General features: G+C 49.2%; 1 protein-coding gene across 9 annotated transcripts in view; it reads right to left on the bottom strand.

The window, feature by feature from the left end:
* The window catches only part of LOC123351735 (41 kDa spicule matrix protein-like), a 77901-nt gene that overhangs the window by 44667 nt on the left and 14457 nt on the right, over window positions 1-18777 (bottom strand). For 5 of the 9 annotated variants that reach the window (XM_044991324.1, XM_044991321.1, XM_044991328.1 and 2 more), the window contains exon 3: window positions 15324-15374. The gene's annotated coding sequence lies outside the window, so the exon portion shown is untranslated. Of the gene's footprint in view, window positions 1-15323; window positions 15375-18321; window positions 18541-18777 lie in introns of those variants that run through there. The other 4 variants (XR_006574055.1, XR_006574058.1, XR_006574057.1 and 1 more) reach the window with 1 other exon arrangement.

The raw sequence follows: 18777 nt of genomic DNA, 5'->3' as shown, positions 1-18777 counted from the left end.
TTGTATTCTAAGTTGAACAAAACAAGTATCTGCATTTCAATCCAACACTTCCGCTTGATTTCAAATCAGACCATCCCATGAAAATATCAAACACAACAATTCTGGCTACGAGACAAACACCACAAGACAGAACATAGAACACAAAACATAATTTTTACTGTGCCAGTAAATCATGGTACGTTGAATGCTGTTCAGCTGGCATTAGTTTTCTTTGATTATCTGAAAGACAAAAAACAGAGGTCTACCCCGTCTGGGCAGTCAATCATTGCTTAAAATATACAAATACCCTCGTTGATTTCAGGCAAAACAGAGGAATTACCCCATATTTTCTTGTATGTGTTTCATAGGCAGCCCAGGTTTCAGTGGCTTCTACCTTATCAGTTAGATAATTTGCATTAATACAGTTGCTTCCTGGCTTGCTTCTGGATCCAAAGCTATTCACAGCTTAAAGATTCATACTTTAAAAGGGACATAATTATCTTTACCAGAATTTTGATGGCTTTTTTTTTTACTTCTAACTCCTGCTTTCAAACACTGAAAGAAAAGCACTTCTTATAGTGCCCCATAGAGCCTAATAGGATTTCAATTACCGGTACATAGCACTGTATACATTTCTTTAGCTAATTCGACTAAATTGTTCATAGCCAAATGATCGCAATCTAATAATTTCTTTGCCTGAATTTATTTACAAACATTTCAAAGACACCAAGAACTTTCCGCTTAGCATTTTTACAAAGTTCAACTGCTGTTCCCTCCAGCATCTACAGAGTTAACTTCTCATTTCCTCAAATCACTTGCTTGTCTCCCAACAGTCACTTTTATCAACTCAAATCACCATTTCAAGTATTGTCCTGGGTATTGGAAATCCCCATGCTTATACTTACTTACTTCTTCCTTCCACTACACCCTCAAAAGTTTCCAACCTGTTTTCCAATCTCTTTGTCTGTTGCCTGCCCGCTTGGGCCCGATCCTGCTTTTCTCGCTTGTTCCAATACCAGTTTAGCTAGGAGGGTGGGCTTCTCAACTAGCCCCCACCCTTCCTGGTCTCTTCTCTTAAACATTCTTCCTCACAAGGCTATTCGAATCCTCCCTCATGAGGCTTGCCCTCTGGGCAAAAATACATGACCAGTGGATAAAGGCCATTTACTTAAAATATAATCCAAACCACTTTAGGGGGTTTATCCAGAGACCTACCCATTTGTTGCGGACACTTAAACAGAAAAGAAAATTACACAGAGAGCAGAGAGAATTACAGTCTAAGCCAGATTTTCCTACTTCTATTACATTGTCCGTTACAGGGGACGGGACAGAAGGATCTCAGTACAACCTCAGAGCTTCATCGCACACATGGCTTCCACTCTGAGGAATTACGAACGAGAAGTTCAGTTCCGCCCACACACCTAACGCCCAAATGAACAGAGCAGAAAAACAACAGTAACCGGTTAAACAGACCAGAACCAGATAGTGTTTCCTTATTCTATTAGGGCTTACCTTTAATCATGCAATCCTTAACATATAACACAAACAAAACAAACATAAAATAACAAGGGTAAAACAGATAGATGGTGTAAATTCTGCAGGGCTCCCCCATTCTCAATTGCTCACCAAACCGTGACAAATTTCTGTTACCAATCTCTCTCTCATGTCAGGTGATCAGGCTGACATTGCAGGACGTTGGGGGAAAATAAAGAAAATACACCATATAACCAAATTTTAAAGCTTCATTAAAAATAATAAAACAACAATGGAGAGTGTTGGGAATGCTCTCACATCACTCAGGAAAAACATGAATGCCCCAAGCCCTAAGCCACTTTAATACTCACACATGTCCAGACTGGCCATGTCTGTGTATAACGTTCAGAGAAGGGGAATAGGTGGAAGGGGAGATTATCCTGTATACAGCTTGTCCAGAATTTCCAACATTCTTCCGCTCTTGGGAGGGCTGTTCTTTTACACCCTGAAATCTCCTGCGGTGTCTCTTTCAGAGATTTCAGTCCAGATCAGCTGCCTGTGGCTTCTCCAGTGTCACCAAGCCACACCGGTTCCAGGGTCGCAAAGACACACTGTTCTGTAACTTGTATTGCCTTTGGTTTGCCTCTGTCTATATTTTTCCCACAGCCAGCTGAGGCCAAAAGCAGTTTTTCTTTGTACTTAGCATAGTCTGTGTTGATTCTTGACCTTGAACATAGAGCAACTTTCTCTTTATCTGTAAGCCAAGCTGAATTTCAAATTAACCCGTTCCTAGACAAATTGCTCACACTGTGTCAGAGGCTTTTCTTTGGTGATTAAAAGCTCCTCTGAGAGCTATGATCTTATCTAGATTGAAGGTACCTTCTAATGGGCATTGTTTAGATAGATTTTCACGCGTGCAAAGATTCCAATCATTTAAATACCTGCAGGTTTTAGGACCATAATGTACATACATGTAATATGCTGGGGTACCCTTAGGGGGTGAGGTGGAATGTTTAGACTGTTCCTTACCCATTTTCCACTTACACACACAGAGAGGGTGCCCTGTCCACGCTAGCGGCTCATAAACTAAGGATCTCTCCCTACAGGGCACTCACACAGAAGAGACTAACAAGGATGACTATGACTCTCCTACACCTCCCTTCAGCAAAGAGCGTCAGCTAGTCTCTGGGAGACGGCACCGCTTACTCTGATTGCATCCAGTGAGATGATCAGACTGTCAGTAGCCCATGCAGAAAGGAAAGGGGAGGGAAGATGGGTTCACACACTCCTAGACCCAGGTAGCTTCCTCGCCGGACGATGCCAGGCCGAGTTAGCCCACCGTGGGTCGGATCTCCTAAAGATCCACTAGTTACCGGGCTTGCGTTAGAGTAGTCCTGGTCACGAGCTTTCGCTTCACAGGGTACTCTGGGTGTCTTCCGGTAACAGTCACTCATACTGGTGTACACACACACACCAAGGCCTCTTTTTTTTTTTTTTTTTTAAACCACGATGCATCTTTACCTGGTCCGGACCCAATACCATGAGGCGGTATGACAACCCCTCTTGAGGCAGTAAAAACCCCTCAGCACCGGTGCATTCTAATGCATTTACCTATGCATTACCTTATGCATTTACCTATGCATTTACCTTATGCATTTACCTTATGCATTTCTTTGTTGGCCAACTCAGCAGTTCCCAATACTGCTATAAACTAACCTTGTTGGGGCCTTTCCCCAATACTACTCTGCATCTGATCCTGCTGCACAGTCAATAAGTTCAGATGGCGTGAGCCCAACAGAGACAGACGTCCGCATGGACAGTCCTCCTCTGATACCCCAATAGAGATTTCAAAAGGTCTCATACCTCTCATGTGGCGCCATGGGGTTCGAAGAGGAATGATCTGTAGTAGCCGTCTGTGGGTCCGTGGGCGTTGCCATCCCGGACGAGCCCCCAAATTGTCGGAGAAAAACTCAGTTCTCGCTTTTTCTTTGGGTGCAGCAAAATCAAATACTTTATTATTTCTCTAGTAATTACAATAGAGGGAGAGAGTGCCCTAGGACACAGGGTCGCCCCAGTCCTGGACAGGTCTCTCAACTGGTAAACAATTACAGCAAGCATTTATACCTTTGTTACAAACAATAACTAGCAATAATACAGACGATAATGAGCAACAACTGCATTTTGTTTATACATAAGCCATCCTGCTATCTTATTTTTCTCACTCCTAAAAGACACCAGTCTGCATATTTGGTTTATCAGTTACAAGGTCGTAATAACTTTTTACACAGTTCTTTCCCTCTGCCTCACACTATCCTTGCTTCTAGAAGTCTCATGTCATTAGGGTTACAGCTGGGCTAACTCTTGCTAACTGACTGACATGCATTAAGATCCCCTTCAAATCCTTATTCTTTCCCTACTTCCACAGCCCAGACCACCTCGTCTGGCTTCCCCTTCTCACATAGCTCAGTGATGGGGGCAGCTAGGGAGCTAGGGTGGGGTACAAAGCCCTGGTAGTAATCTGCCATCATGATAAATGCCTGGACCTGTCTCTTGGTCTGGGGAACAGGACAATCTCTGATCATCTCCACCTTGGCCGGCTCTGGGCTTGGGCAGCCGCTCCCCACCTTGTGGCCCAGGTTCGACACCTCTGCCATCCCCACCTTACACTTTCCAGCTTTTACCGTCACTCCTGCCTCCTTGAGGCAGCCCAGCCCCCTCTTCACCTGGGACACGTGTTTCTCCCAGGTCTGGCTAAAGACACAGATATCGTCAATGCACGCCAGGGCCAAGTTCTGCATCCCCCTCAGGAACCAACCCCCCCCCCCCCGGTGCTGGGAGGTGGCCGTCGCCCCCTTGAGGTCGAAAGGCAGGACCAGGAACTCAAAGAGCCCCAAAGGGGTGGTGAAGGCAGATTTCAACCTGGCATCTGGGTCTGAAGGCACCTGCCAGTCGCCCTTGGTGAGATCCATAGTAGAGAGGTAATGAGCCCTCCCCCCCGGCCCCCCAGCTTATCTAGGATCTCACCAGGCCTAGGCATGGGGTAGCATCTGACATAGTGATGGCATTAAGCTTTCGATAGTCCCCACAGAACCAGAGCGACCCATCTTTCTTGGGGACCAGCCCCATGGGTGAGGCCCATGGGCTGCTGAATGGCTGGATCACCTCTAAAGCCAGCATGTCCTTGACCCCTCTCTCCAGGCTCTGGGCTGTTTTCCCAGTGACTCTGAATGGGGGACACCTGACGGGAGGATTGGCTCCCACCTCAGGGAAGAGATCCACGAGGGGGGTCTTCCCCCTTCTCCTCCCAATCGTCCCTACTCCAGGTCCAGGGGTCCCCTCACTCTCCTCCCATACAGCAGCTCAAAAGGGAAGAACCCTGTGGATTCCTGGGGCACTTCCCTGTACTGCAGGTGGGGCAGGTACTTGTCCCAGTCCTGCGGATGCTTATTCATAAAAGTCCTCAGCACACAGCACTGAGACAGCATTCAGGGCTTGAGAACAGCCAAGGTTGGGACATGCCACAAACACAGAGCCAGGAAACTGAAGCACTCAAAAACTGACATAGACCCAGTCAGCACACAGACATTGCCCCAATTTAACAAAATGGATTTCGAAATTAATTTAGTTACATCAATACAGTTGCAGAGTACTCTCTCCATTAGCGTAATTTTTGCACTCGAGTGCGCTCCATTGACTCCTTACATGACAACCTTTAGACAATATTTGCTGCAAATATATAACAGTGGTTGCAACAGCGATCTATGCAGTTACAGATTATGTCAATAACGTCACATGCGGAGAGTGAGAGCTGCCATTGCCTGAGCTAGCAAATCCGAGAGCTCAGGGGCCATAACAGACAGAGGCCGGGTGAGGAGGAGGCGCTGTATGTGGGAGGAGAGATATGGGGGGTGTCTGTGCAGCACCTGGCACAATGAGACCCAATCTCAGCTGGGGCAGGAACTGTCTCTCACTGTGTGACAGGGCAGGGCTTGACTGGGGGGAGTATATTTTTCAGAGTGGTTGGTGAATGGGAACATTTGTTTTGCAGTAAAAGGGTGATTGAGGTGCAGGTGCTTGGGGGTCTGTGTCTCAGTGAGGCGTGATTAGGATGGGTGTGGGCTGACACTTTCGAGTTTCTCTCAGCATCCCTGATGGAGAGGCAGGGGGGTTACGATCCCCTGGTGGGGCCCCCAGGTTGGGACCCTGTGAGCCAGCCCAGCCGGGTCCCACCTCCCTAGGCCGACACCCAACGATGTTACTGCAGAAAGGTCACGGGGTCACATGCCACATGTTCCCCATCCCCTGGCTCAGGCCCAGCTCCCATCCAGCTCCCCCTGGGCTCCCACAGCCCCCCCGGCAGCAAACAACGGGTCCCCACAACTCCCCACTGCCCTTCCCTGCCATGCAGCCGGCAGCTGGCAGGGGCAGGAACAGCCCTGCTGAGAGCACGAGTCCATGGGGCAGAGGAGCCTGCAGGGCCTGGCCTGGCTGTACCGCACCTCCTGCTCCCGGGCATCTGCTGAGGGTGCAGAAGGGGTGAGCAGGGTCCCATTGGCTCAGGACGTGTCTGTGGGAGGTTGTGAAATCCTCGGTGTGAAGGGGGCAGAACGGGCGTCACCCACAGGCTGCGCGCGGCTCTGGGTTCCCTTCATGGCCGGGTCACTTGCTGAGTCATTTGCAGAGTCCCCTGGAACTGAGCCAGAGGGAGGGAAACAACCGAGCTGTGTAACGTGGCTGTTGCTGGGTGGGGGGGTCTGTGTCTCAGTGAGGGGTGATTGGGGTGGGGGTGGCTAATGAGATCTGTGTATCACTGAGGTGGTAAGTGGGATGGGGGGGCCTGAGGTTTCTGCCTGTTCTTTAACAAACCCTTCCTCCCACCCCAGACAGTGACACAAACCCCTCAGTCTCCTGCTCTGCCCCACAGCCAGCTGTTTAACCCTTTGGCACCCGCTGGGTAGCAACCCCTAGACAAGTCAGTCCCTGCCAGGCATCTCATCCAGAAAAACATTGCAGAGAATTCCCGCTTCCCCCAGACACAGAAACCCTCTCTCCTCTTGTCACTAACGGTGCACAAGTGGGAGCAGATTCTGCCCCAGCCTCAGACACCCGCGTTCCCCTCCCCAGGCTGCCCAGGTCCGAGGCAGATGGGGTGTGTGAGAGTGAGGGGCTCCTCCGTGGGCTGAGGGCAGACACCTGCTCTCTGCTCATTGCCAGAAGCTCTGTGATCGGCGAGGTCAGTGTGATCCCCCTGCCCTGCCCAGGTGTGAGGTCAGACGGACGGGGGCGAAGGGCAGCAGAGGTTGGAGCTTGCCAGAGCCAGCGAGCTGCAGCCTGCGGCCCCCCTGCCCAAGAGAGGTCGGCACAGACTGGGCTGCAGGGGCCAGGTCATTGGAATCCAGGAGGAGGTTCTGGAGACTGGGTCTAGCCACTGCTCAATGGTGGTGCCAGGGCCAGGGGCTCACGGTGCTTCTTGCTCTTGCCCTAACGCTCTCCCTTCGCATTGCCGATGCCGGGCGCCAGCCCTGCCCCCTCTCAGCACTGCAGGGTCCAACGTATCCCTGGCACTGCCAGTGCCTGACTCTCCCGGTGTCTGACCCCAGCTGTGATCAGGAGCAGGCCCGGCTGCCAGAGCTGTGTGGGGAACGGGGATTCCACTGCCGGGAGGAGTCGCTAGCTCAAAACCCGGCTGGGTTCCCATTTGGGGCGGAACCTGAAATTGCTGAAATTTGCCATGAGGGGGAAGGTCGTGGGGTCTGTGACTGTGACACTGCCCTAGAGCCCAGACCCTGCGTACTCTGGGGTCTGTGACCGTGAACCATTGCAACGCAATGTGATTGTGATATTAGGAAACACCCCAGAGAGTCCAAGCTCCAGTATTTCTTGAAGCAGTTCCTGTGGCTTGCAATCCAATTTAGTTTGTGGAATGTATTCGTTTGAGGAAGATGACCTCGTCACTGAGATCTTTTGAGATTTCTTTGTTATATTGTTGCTGAAGTTGTTCAGCTGCAGAAAGTAGATCTTCATTACTCAGTCTGTTGAACTGCCAAAGAAATCCAGAAAGGGTACAAATTAGTTGCAGTGACTCAAATTAGACTCATAGACTTTAAGGTCAGAAGGGACCATTATGATCATCTAGTCTGACCTCCTGCACAACGCAGGCCACAAAATCTCACCCACCCACTCCTGTAACAAACCCCTAGCCTATGTTTGAGTTATTGAAGTCCCCAAATTGCGGTTTGAAGACCTCAAGCTGCAGAGAATCCTCCAGCAAGTGACCCGTGCCCCATGCTGCAGAGGAAGGCGAAAAACCTCCAGGGCCTCTGCCAATCTGCCCTGGAGGAAAATTCCTTTCCGACCCCAAATATGGCGGTCAATTAAACCCTGAGCATGTGGGCAAGACTCACCAGCCAGCACCCAGGAAGGAATTCTCTGTGAGTTCAAGCCTTGAGGAGGCCACTTAGGGATCTGGGGCAAAAATTGGTCCTGCTAGTGAAGGCAGGGGGCTGGACTCGATGACCTTTTGAGGTCCCTTCCAGTTCTAGGAGATTGGTATATCTCCAATTATTACCTTTTATTACCTTTTATCTAACATCCCATCACAGACCACTGGGCATACTTACCTGCTGATAATCAAAGATCAATTGCCAAATTAATTGCCAAAATTAGGCTATACCATCCCCTCCATAAATTTATCAAGCTTAGTCTTAAAGCCAGATATGTCTTTTGCCCCCACTACTCCCCTTGGAAGGCTGTTCCAGAACTTCACTCCTCTAATGGTTAGAAACCTTCATCTAATTTCAAGTCTAAACTTCCTAGTGTCCAGTTTATATCCATTTGTTCTTGTGTCCACATTGTTACTAAGCTTAAATAATTCTTCTCCCTCCCTAATATTAATCCCTCTGATATATTTATAAAGAGCAATCATATCCCCCCTCAACCTTCTTTTGGTTAGGCTAAACAAGCCAAGCTCTTTGAGTCTCCTTTCATAAGACAGGTTTTCCATTCCTCGGAACATCATAGTAGCCCGTCTCTGAACCTGTTCCAGTTTGAATTCATCCTTCTTAAACATGGGAGACCAGAACTGCACACACTATTCCAGATGAGGTCTCACCAGTGCCTTATATAACGGTACTAACGCCTCCTTATCTTTGCTGGAAATACCTCGCCTGATGCATCCTAAAACCGCATTAGCTTTTTTTACGGCCATATCACATTGGCAGCTCATAGTCATCCTGTGATCAACCAATACTCCGAGGTCCTTCTCCTCCTCTGTTACTTCCAACTGATGCATCCCCAATTTATAACTAAAATTCTTGTTATTAATCCCTAAATGCATCACCTTGCACTTTTCACTATTAAATTTCATTCTATTACTATTACTCCAGTTTACAAGGTCATCCAGATCTTCCTGTATGATATCCCGGTCCTTCTCTGTGTTAGCAATACCTCCCAGCTTTGTGTCATCCGCAAACTTTATTAGCACATTCCCACTTTTCATGCCAAGGTCAGTAATAAAAAGGTTAAATAAAATTGGTCCCAAAACTGATCCCTGAGGAACTCCACTAGTAACCTCTTTCCAGCCTGACAGTTCACCTTTCAGTATGACCCGTTGTAGTCTCCCCTTTAACCAGTTCCTTATCCACCTTTCAATTTTCATATTTATCCCCATCTTTTCCAATTTAACTAATAATTCCCCATGTGGAACCGTGTCATGCGCTGAGTCCCTGCTATGGCGTCTGTCTGGAGAATTTTTAAAAATGATTTTGAATTTCATCTTCTGTAACGGAGCGCTGATAGAACAGATTTGCCTGCCCTTACAGCGATCACATCCGCATGGTCCATGCTGGAGCTCTTTTTTTATTTTTATTTTTAACTGTATCGCCACACGTGCTGATCGGAGCTCCACGCTGGCCAAACAGGAAATATTCAAAAGTTTGCGGGGCTTTTCCTGTCTACCTGGCCACTGCATCCGAGTTCAGATTGCTGTCCAGAGCGGTCAGTGGTGCACTGTGGGATACCACCCGGAGGCCAATACCGTCGATCTGCGGCCACACTAACCCTAATCCGATATGGTAATTCCGATACTAGCGCTACTCCTCTCGTTAGGGAGGAGTACAGAAATCGATTTAAAGAGCCCTTTATATTGATATAAAGGGCCTCTTAGTGTGGACGGGTGTGGCGTTAAATCGGTTTTACGCTCCTAAAACCGGTTTAAACGCGTAGTGTAGACCAGGCCAGAGTCTCCGTCGACCTGAGAAGGAGCATGAGCCCTGACTCTATCTGCCACTGCCTGCGGGGCTGTCCCAGAGTCACGGATTCACAGGATTGAGCCAGAACAGAACTTCCCAACACGCTGCCCTCTGGTACTACGACACCGACTGTGGTCACTCAGCTCATTCTAGCGTGGGCTGGAGCTTGGGCTCTGAAACCTAGGCAGGGCCTTGAACTGTGCGTTAACTCCTCGTGCCAAACAATCTGTTCCGCCTTATATTTAGCTGTGACACTCTGAGTATTTTTCCCGGCCCTGAGAAGAGCTCCGTGCAGCTTGAAAGCTTCTCTCTCTCACCAAGAGAAGTTGGTCAAAGAAAAGCTATTCCTTCCTCCTCCTTGTCCCTCTGGGACCAACCCAGCTACCACAACACTGCATATTGAAATCAATGTAGGGTGACCAGATGTCCCGATTTTATAGGGACAGTCTCGATATTTGGGAATTTTTCTTATATGGGCACCTATTACACCCCATCCCTGTCCCTATTTTTCACACTTTCTATCTGGTCACCCTAAATCAATGGACGTTAGGAGCATAAAGTAACTTTGAAGACCTGGGCCCATGTGTTTGTGGACATTGGCTGGCGGCCAGATTACGCACCAAATCCCTCAGTACCCACAGGTATCACTGCCTTCATTTATTGACAAGTCCTGGCGCTGAGGAGGTGTTAGGAAATGCCCTGTCACAAAGATAAACATCCTGCGCCGTGACCAGGCCACCTGCCAGCCAGCACTCCTGATAAAGCCATTCCATGGAACTTGTACCGGTCGAGGAATCAGACAGGGGGCGTTGTCTGTGATAACCTCGGTTCACCTTTCACAGATGGAACAACCTGCCCTCAGTTCTGGGGAACAGCAAAAAAGAGAAACTCGTCAACATTTCTGACTCCACACAGATGGACGGCGCCACACCTTTCCCTGGGACCTAAAGGCAATTTCCTTCGAACACAAAGCAAATAACTTAGTGGCACCAACCCGGATTTATCGAGCCACATCTGGGCTGGTGTGAATCAGCTGTTGCTCCATTGGAATCAGTGGGGCCAGTCCCCCAGCTGGGGTCAATCGGCCATAGCTCCACTGGAATCAATGGGGCCAGACCCCCAGCTGGTGTCAATCGGCTGCAGCTCCACTGGAGTCAATGGGGCCAGACCCCAGCTGGTGTCAATGGACCGTAGCTCCACTGGAGTTTATTATTATTACACTGGTCTACAATTTTTGAGAAGTTGTCTGGTTCAGAGATAAAATGTGCTATTTATTATGTATTTTGATGTGCTGAATTCAAATATGACAATTAAAACAACTGATTGGCTACTGTTTTTACATTTTATGTCTATGTATATTGTGTAGATAGTAGAGTTTTAATCATAAATTGTAAACCTAGGTCTTTTCATGTGTTTATGGTTGCTTTACATGATAATATTTCACCTGTCCTGTTTATGTAACACTTTAAAGATCAGTAAAAGGGTTATTTAACTAAAATTTATTATGAAACAAAAGGCAAAAAACTATTATGTACATAGTTTAGTCCTATTCAGTGTCTACTGGGCGCTTCTTGGCTTGTCTCTTGTATTCATTAAATGGAGCATCTCTTGTCACTGTCCAGCAATAGTCTGCAAGCATTGATGGGCTCCATTTGCCCTGATAGCGTTTCTCCATTGTTGCAATGTCCTGATGAAATCGCTCGCCGTGCTTGTTGCTCACTGCTCCGCAGTTCGGTGGAAAAAAATCTAGATGAGAGTGCAAAAAATGTATCTTTAGTGACATGTCGCAACCAAGGCTTTTGTATGTCTTGAGGAAGCTTTCCACCAACAACCTGTAGTTGTCTGCCTTGTTGTTTCCAAGAAAATTTATTGCCACTAACTGGAAGGCTTTCCAGGCCATCTTTTCCTTGCCACACAGTGCATGGTCAAATGCATCATCTCGAAGAAGTTCACGAATCTGAGGACCAACAAAGACACCTTCCTTTATCTTAGCTTCACTTAACCTTGGAAATTTTCCACGGAGGTACTTGAAAGCTGCTTGTGTTTTGTCAATGGCCTTGACAAAGTTCTTCATCAGACCCAGCTTGATGTGTAAGGGTGGTAACAAAATCTTCCTTGATTCAACAAGTGGTGGATGCTGAACACTTTTCCTCCCAGGCTCCAATGACTGTCGGAGTGGCCAATCTTTCTTGATGTAGTGGGAATCTCTTGCATGACTATCCCATTCGCAGAGAAAACAGCAGTACTTTGTGTATCCAGTCTGCAGACCAAGCAAGAGAGCAACAACCTTCAAATCGCCACAAAGCTGCCACTGATGTTGGTCATAGTTTATGCACCTCAAAAGTTGTTTCATGTTGTCATAGGTTTCCTTCATATGGACTGCATGACCAACTGGAATTGATGGCAAAACATTGCCATTATGCAGCAAAACAGCTTTAAGACTCGTCTTTGATGAATCAATGAACAGTCTCCACTCATCTGGATCGTGAACGATGTTGAGGGCTGCCATCACACCATTGATGTTGTTGCAGGCTACAAGATCACCTTCCATGAAGAAGAATGGGACAAGATCCTTTTTATGGTCACGGAACATGGAAACCCTAACATCACCTGCCAGGAGATTCCACTGCTGTAGTCTGGAGCCCAACAGCTCTGCCTTACTCTTGGGTAGTTCCAAATCCCTGACAAGGTCATTCAGTTCACCTTGTGTTATGAGGTGTGGTTCAGAGGAGGAGGATGGGAGAAAATGTGGGTCCTGTGATATTGATGGTTCAGGGCCAGAAGTTTCATCCACTTCCTCTTCCTCGTCTGACTCAAGTGAGAATGATTCTGGTGCATCAGGAACCGGCAGTCCTTCTCCGTGGGGTACTGGGTGTATAGCCGATGGAATGTTTGGATAATGCACAGTCCACTTTTTCTTCTTTGACACACCTTTCCCAACTGGAGGCACCATGCAGAAGTAACAATTGCTGGTATGATCTGTTGGCTCTCTCCAAATCATTGGCACTGCAAAAGGCATAGATTTCCTTTTCCTGTTCAACCACTGGCGAAGATTTATTGCACAAGTGTTGCAGCATATGTGTGGGGCCCACCTCTTGTCCTGATCTCCAATTTTGCAGCCAAAATAAAGGTGATAGGCTTTCTTAACCATAGTGGTTATACTGTGCTTTTGTGATGCAAAAATCACTTCACCACAAACATAGCAGAAGTTATCTGCACTGTTCACACAAGTATGAGGCATCTCTGCTCACTTTGGCTAAACAGAAATGTGTCCCTTTGCAAAATCAAACACTGACAAATAAGAGAGCACGACACTGTATGATTTCTAGAGCTGATATAGGGCAATTTGTTCAGCAGAGTGATGTAAGCTTCATTATGATTGCATGATCCATGACTTCTAGGAATGACATGATGCAATTCATATCATGTATGACGCAATACCAGCTTCAGATTGCATCATTCATTGTTTTGCCTAAAAAGCAAGTACTGTCCAAACCCAGTCATAGATTTATTCATAGATCCAGTCAAAGATGTATTTTAGTCATTTCTGGTTTAAATTGAGATCCCTTCCCTTTATAACTCACTTATCCTCCGCTATTCCCAAGTCAAGGGTCGTATATACTGACCCAATAGCATAACTTGAAAACTAGAGCCAATCAACAATTTTAAGCATCATTTTCGTTCTCAGTGACCCAGAATTAGTAAAGTTTGACTACATTTATTTCAGAACCATTTTGCCTGTAGAGCAGTGTTATTTGTGTTACCATAGGCCCTCGGAGCCCTAGTCGTGTGTAAATCATAGTGTAAATCAGTATTGACCTTGTGTCATTATTGCAGTTTCCACCAGCCCTAAACCTTGTGTTGAAATTGTGTTGACTAAAGGTGTAGGAAGTTTGGGAGAGATAAAATTCTTCTTACGGAGCTATAGCACCTGTTAGAGCATTCTAGGGAATTGACAATAGATTAAGGCCAAATGTTGGATTAACCCAGCGTGAATAACTCTTTCCAGGTACTGCATATGGTTTTTTCATGTTGCACAAGAGGGAAACCGAGGCACAAAGCAGGGATGTCTCCTTGCCCCAGATCACAAAGCAGGTCAGTGACAGAGCTGGGGCAAGAACCCAGGAGTCCTGGCTCCCAGCCCCCCAACTCCTCTAACTCTCTAGACCCCACTCCCTTCCCAGAGCTGAGGATTGAACCCAGGAGTCCTGCCTGAACTCCATTGCTCTAACCACTAGACCACAATTGACCACAATTGCTCTGTGACTTTAGGCGCATACCTGCCCCCCTCTGTGGGTCAGCAGTGCATTCACTCTTCACTAGGAGTGAGGCTTGTGGGCAGACTCTTGATATGGTACCAGGGTCCATACGAGCGAGCTGAGAATTCCCCCTCCCACTCGTGCAGGGTAGCAAAGCCCAGTGGTCACAGAAATGCAACCGAGTGGAACTGAAACGCGCTTGGGAACGGAACAAGACTCCACTCAGCTGTCCTGCTACCGAGAGCTCCTGTTCTTACATGGTGACATTCTGCCTTGTTCCCAGAGACAGTGCCCGTCCTATGACCCTTAAATCAAAGAGTTAGAAAGTGGTGCCCAAAAGGGGCCGGGGTCCCCTTCCTCACCCCCACCCCTCAGCCAGGCAGTCCCACACCCTGGGGCCGGATGGGAGCTGCCATTGCCTAGAAGGCAAAGGCCCCATGTCCCAGCCTCTGTTCCCCTGAGCCAGCCGATCCCCACAGCCTGTGGTTGGATCAGAGCTGGCGCCCCCTAGAGGGGAAAGGCCCCATGCCCCATTCCCCACCTCCCTGAGCCAGCCAGTCCCTTGCACCTAAGACAAAGTCTTTTAACCACTATACATTTAGTGGAGTTGGTTACAGACAGACGCCCCCCCCCCCTTCAGCCACCCACCCAGCTCCCCCAGACATGTCCTGTTTCCCACATCACAGCAGGCAGCAGCCATCCGTCAGAGCATCTCCAGACCCCGGCTCCCATTCAGCCGCACTTGCAAAGGCATCCGCCCACCCAGGAGGGTGGGGATGCAGGGACAATCCCAGAGGGTCCCCGGGGGCCCTTTCGAGGCTTGCAGCAGCCCCTGCAGCCCCACTGGTGGATCTTGCAGCAGAAGTGACAGAACTTACTCCACTCCCCAACCTGCCGGGGCGAAGATATGGCCGCACTTGTCCACCAGGTGGCAGTACTGCGTGATACTGACGTCAGGAATTCATTCAGGATGCCATGGGGTCCCCTCCCAGAGTTGGGATAGGACTCCGGAGTCCAGGCTCCCAGAACCCCCCTCCTCTAACCCCCCAGAGCCCCCTCCCCTCCCAGAGCTGGGATAGGACTCCGGAGTCCAGGCTCCCAGCCCTGCCCCCCTGCTCAAACACACACACAAGAGCAGATCTGATTCCATCCAGAAGGGGGCACTATTGCGCCTCACACAGAATTGCTGCAGCAGCAGCAGCAGCTCTGGGCTCCTGGACCAGAAGGGCCCCAGCCCAATTCGGCTGCAACCAGCGCTGCCCCGTTCAGGAGATCTGCTCCCTGTCAGCACCAAACCAGGCAACATGACTCTAGCCCTGGCAGCCACGCTCACCCCTGCAAAGGAGACGACTCTGGCACTCACTGGGAGATTTTGCAGCCTGCTGCTGGCATCAAGACGCGGTTCCTCAGAGACCTGGAAGACAAAGGCGTCTGGCTAGAACCAACTCCAGCCCCTGCCCGATCATCCTAGTCGCCCTTTTCTGCACCTGCTCCAGTTTGGATTCATCTTCCTTAACCCTGCGAGCCCAGCACGGCACACAGGGCTCCAGAGGGGTCACGCCAGTGCCTTGTCGCCTCCTAACACTTCCCTGTCGCTACTGGAAATACCTCGCCGGACGCATCCTAGGTCTGCGTGAGCCTTTTTCATGGCCACAGGTTCAGAGACATCCTGGGATCAACCAATACACCCGGTGAATTTAGGCTTGACATTAGGCAAAGGACTCTGACCATCAGAGCAGTGAAGTTCTGGAGCAGCCTCTCAAGGGGAGCAGTGGGGGCAAAATATCGACTAATCCCAAGACTGAGCTTGATGCGTTTATGGAGGGAATGGTCCGATGGGGCTACCTACGGAGAATTCTTCCCCAGGTGTCTGGCTGGTGGATCTCGCCCACCTGCTCAGGGTCTCACTGGGAGCCGCACTTGGAGCTGGGAAGGAATTTTCCCCTGGATCAGATTGGCAGAGACCCTGGGGGGGGGCGGGTCGCCTTCCCCTGCAGCATGGGGCCCAGGTCGCTCGCACGTTTACATTAATGGATTCTCTGTAACCCGTCATTGGCGGGAAATGCTGCTCCGAAGGCCCAGCCGTCCCATCTGGGCCCCTGCTCTCTAGTCACCCGTGGTGGAGCAGAAGAGACTCCCCCTGTGCAGTAACTGAGGCTCTTCGAGTTGTGCATCCCCGGGGGCGCTCCACCGCCCACCTCCTCCGCTCTGCTTCGGAGCTGACACAAGCTCTGTGGCGGGGGAGGTGTCGGACCTCACAGCGCTATACACACGTTCCACTGACGGCGCGAGTACGCAAGACCAACCAGCCTCCTGCAAGGGTTGGAGCAGTCTGGAAGGCTGAGAGCCCCTGTTCTCTCCCGTTCCTTATTCCCCTTGGACAAAGCATCATCTCTGTTAAACTGAAACATTTGAGATCTTCAAATGTTAAACTCAGAGTAGCCAGGAAATCTGGTGAAAGTGACGAGGTGTTACACCAATAAAATAAAAACCAGCAGGATCGTATTAAAGAGGATAAGGCAGAATGCCTTGTTTATTGTGAATACAGAAAGAATCAGTCAGTTGTAGCTATATCATCTCATTCAGTCACTCACACACGTTCTGCAAAGTTGTTATAGTTACTAGCCTAGGAGTTGCTTGTGCCAAGTCACTGGCCAGGTGGCCTGGACACGAGGGTGGAGCCGAGTCTTATCAGATGTGCATCTGATGCTCCTGGAGGGTGGTTGCAAGAACCAGACTCATGGTTCTTAGTTTTTGGGTTTTGTTTTTATAGGAATTTACTCCTGTAGGAGTTTCTGGAAACTGCTTTATCACTCTGCTTTTATGTTTGAAGTGATAATTAATCACTGTTCCCACCTCTGAAGTGATGTTTAATCAGCAGATGGTGCATTTGTGACAGCTTGGTGTTCTCTTGTTCTTTGCCCCCAGGAAGTGGGGATTCTGGTTTGCCCTTAGGGTCACCTGGTCATTTCACTCCATGCATTCCTCAGCCAAGTTGTATTAGAATATATGGAGACATACCTATTGCTTAGAGCTGGAACAGACCCTGAAAGGTCATTGCAGCCCCCTGCCTTCACTAGCAGGACCAAGTACTGATTTTGCTCTAGATCCCTAAGTGGCCCCCTCAAGGATGGAGCTCACAACCTTGGGGTTTAGCAGGCCAATGCTCAAACCACTGAGCTATCCCTTCCCTCTTGTAATCATTAAGCTGACACTTCTACCCTTTTATCGCCCATTCAGTTCAAACAGACATTCACATTTACTCTCCATTTCACTGAACATATTTTCTATTACATCTTTATTTTATTACCTATCCTTCCTTTAGTATAACCCTTCTACAATTACTGAAGCAGGACACACCTCAATAGATCTGTCCATACCACTTGCTACACAGGAAAAGAAAACAAGCAAGATAAAGGGCATCAAGGGTGAGAACCAACAAATCTTGGTGTGTTCTGGAAGACACTTGTTTTTAGGACAGTTGTTTTTACAAAGTCCTTATCACTTCTCAAAACAGACTCTTTGTCTAGGGATGTGCTGGTACAATTAGCACCGACCCTGTACATTTTACAGAGAGGCATTTATTTTAATTAGTGCAGCCTTTGTGTGTTAGCTGGGAACCAGATCTCTTGCTAAGTCAGGCTCAGCTTGGGGCCTGGTTTAAACTATGCTCTTCCATATCAAAACAAACACTGATTTCTATTTTAATCCAACACAGTCTGCACTAACGTTCCTGACCTGCCGGCACAGGGCTGTTCCTGGGGGTGGTGTGCACTGGTCACACTGGGAGGTGATAGTGATGCCGGTTATTGATCATTGCAGGGAGTCAGAGTGGCTAGGGCAGGAAGCAGGGCTTTTTGCACAATAGGGACTTTTACTGGGAAGCAATGGGGTGTAGTGGGTTAGAACAGGCTCGGGGGGAAGCTTCGTTTCCCGGCTCTGGGAGGGGAGTGGGGCATAGAACAAAGGTGACTGGGACTCTTCCATTGTGTTACCAGAATTACCATTGAGAGGCATTATCTCAAGCAAATCTCTTAAGCTCTTTGTACTTGCAGTCAGTGGCCCAATGAAAGGGCTGGCCCCAGTGCCCCAGTATGGCGCTAGGGGGCGCTGTGCTGCAGGGAGTGGCGTGGGGACTCTCCTCTGACAGTCAATGCTGGCCCCAATGCCTCAGGGTGGTGCTAGGGGGCGCTGTGCTGCAGAGGGTGAGGTGAGGGCTCTCCACTGACAGTCAGGGCTGGCCCCAATGCCCCAGCATGGCACTAGGGGGCGCCGTGCTGCAGGGAGTGGGGTCGGACACAGCCCCACAGGGAATGGGTGACAAGCACATGGCACGTGAGAATAAACACACAAACTCCATCTCTAGGCAGACACTTTATTGGGGTTGAGCAGGAGGGTTAGCGTCCCCCTGAACCCAGGCAAATTCAGCCCCAGGCTGCCTTCGATCTGCTCCCAGGACGGGCTGGGGAGCCTCCAGGCACCGACTGGGTGACGGGGAAAGGGGGTCAGAAGTCGCAGCAGATTCCACAGCCGCTCATCCTAGGACAGCAGTTACAGCAGAAGCGACATCTAGCGAAACTCTGAGCCGTCAGGAAGAGATGGAGAGACTAGAGTGAGGCCTGCCCTGAACTGACCCCCTGACTACCTTCTCCCAAGCTGCTTTCCCCTCCCAGAGCCGAGGACACAACCCAGGAGTCCTGACTCCCAGCCCCTCATTTCGCTAATCACCAGGCCCCACTCCCCTCCCGTCCCAGAACTGGGGACACAACCCAGGAGTACTAGCTCCCAGTCCCCACCCAGCTTTTCTCCAAACTGTT

This window comes from Mauremys mutica, chromosome 17 (assembly GCF_020497125.1).
Source record: "Mauremys mutica isolate MM-2020 ecotype Southern chromosome 17, ASM2049712v1, whole genome shotgun sequence".
In the NCBI taxonomy this organism is placed as follows: domain Eukaryota; kingdom Metazoa; phylum Chordata; order Testudines; family Geoemydidae; genus Mauremys; species Mauremys mutica.
Note: the sequence above shows the minus strand (reverse complement) of the source record. Positions and strands in the feature narration are given on the sequence as shown.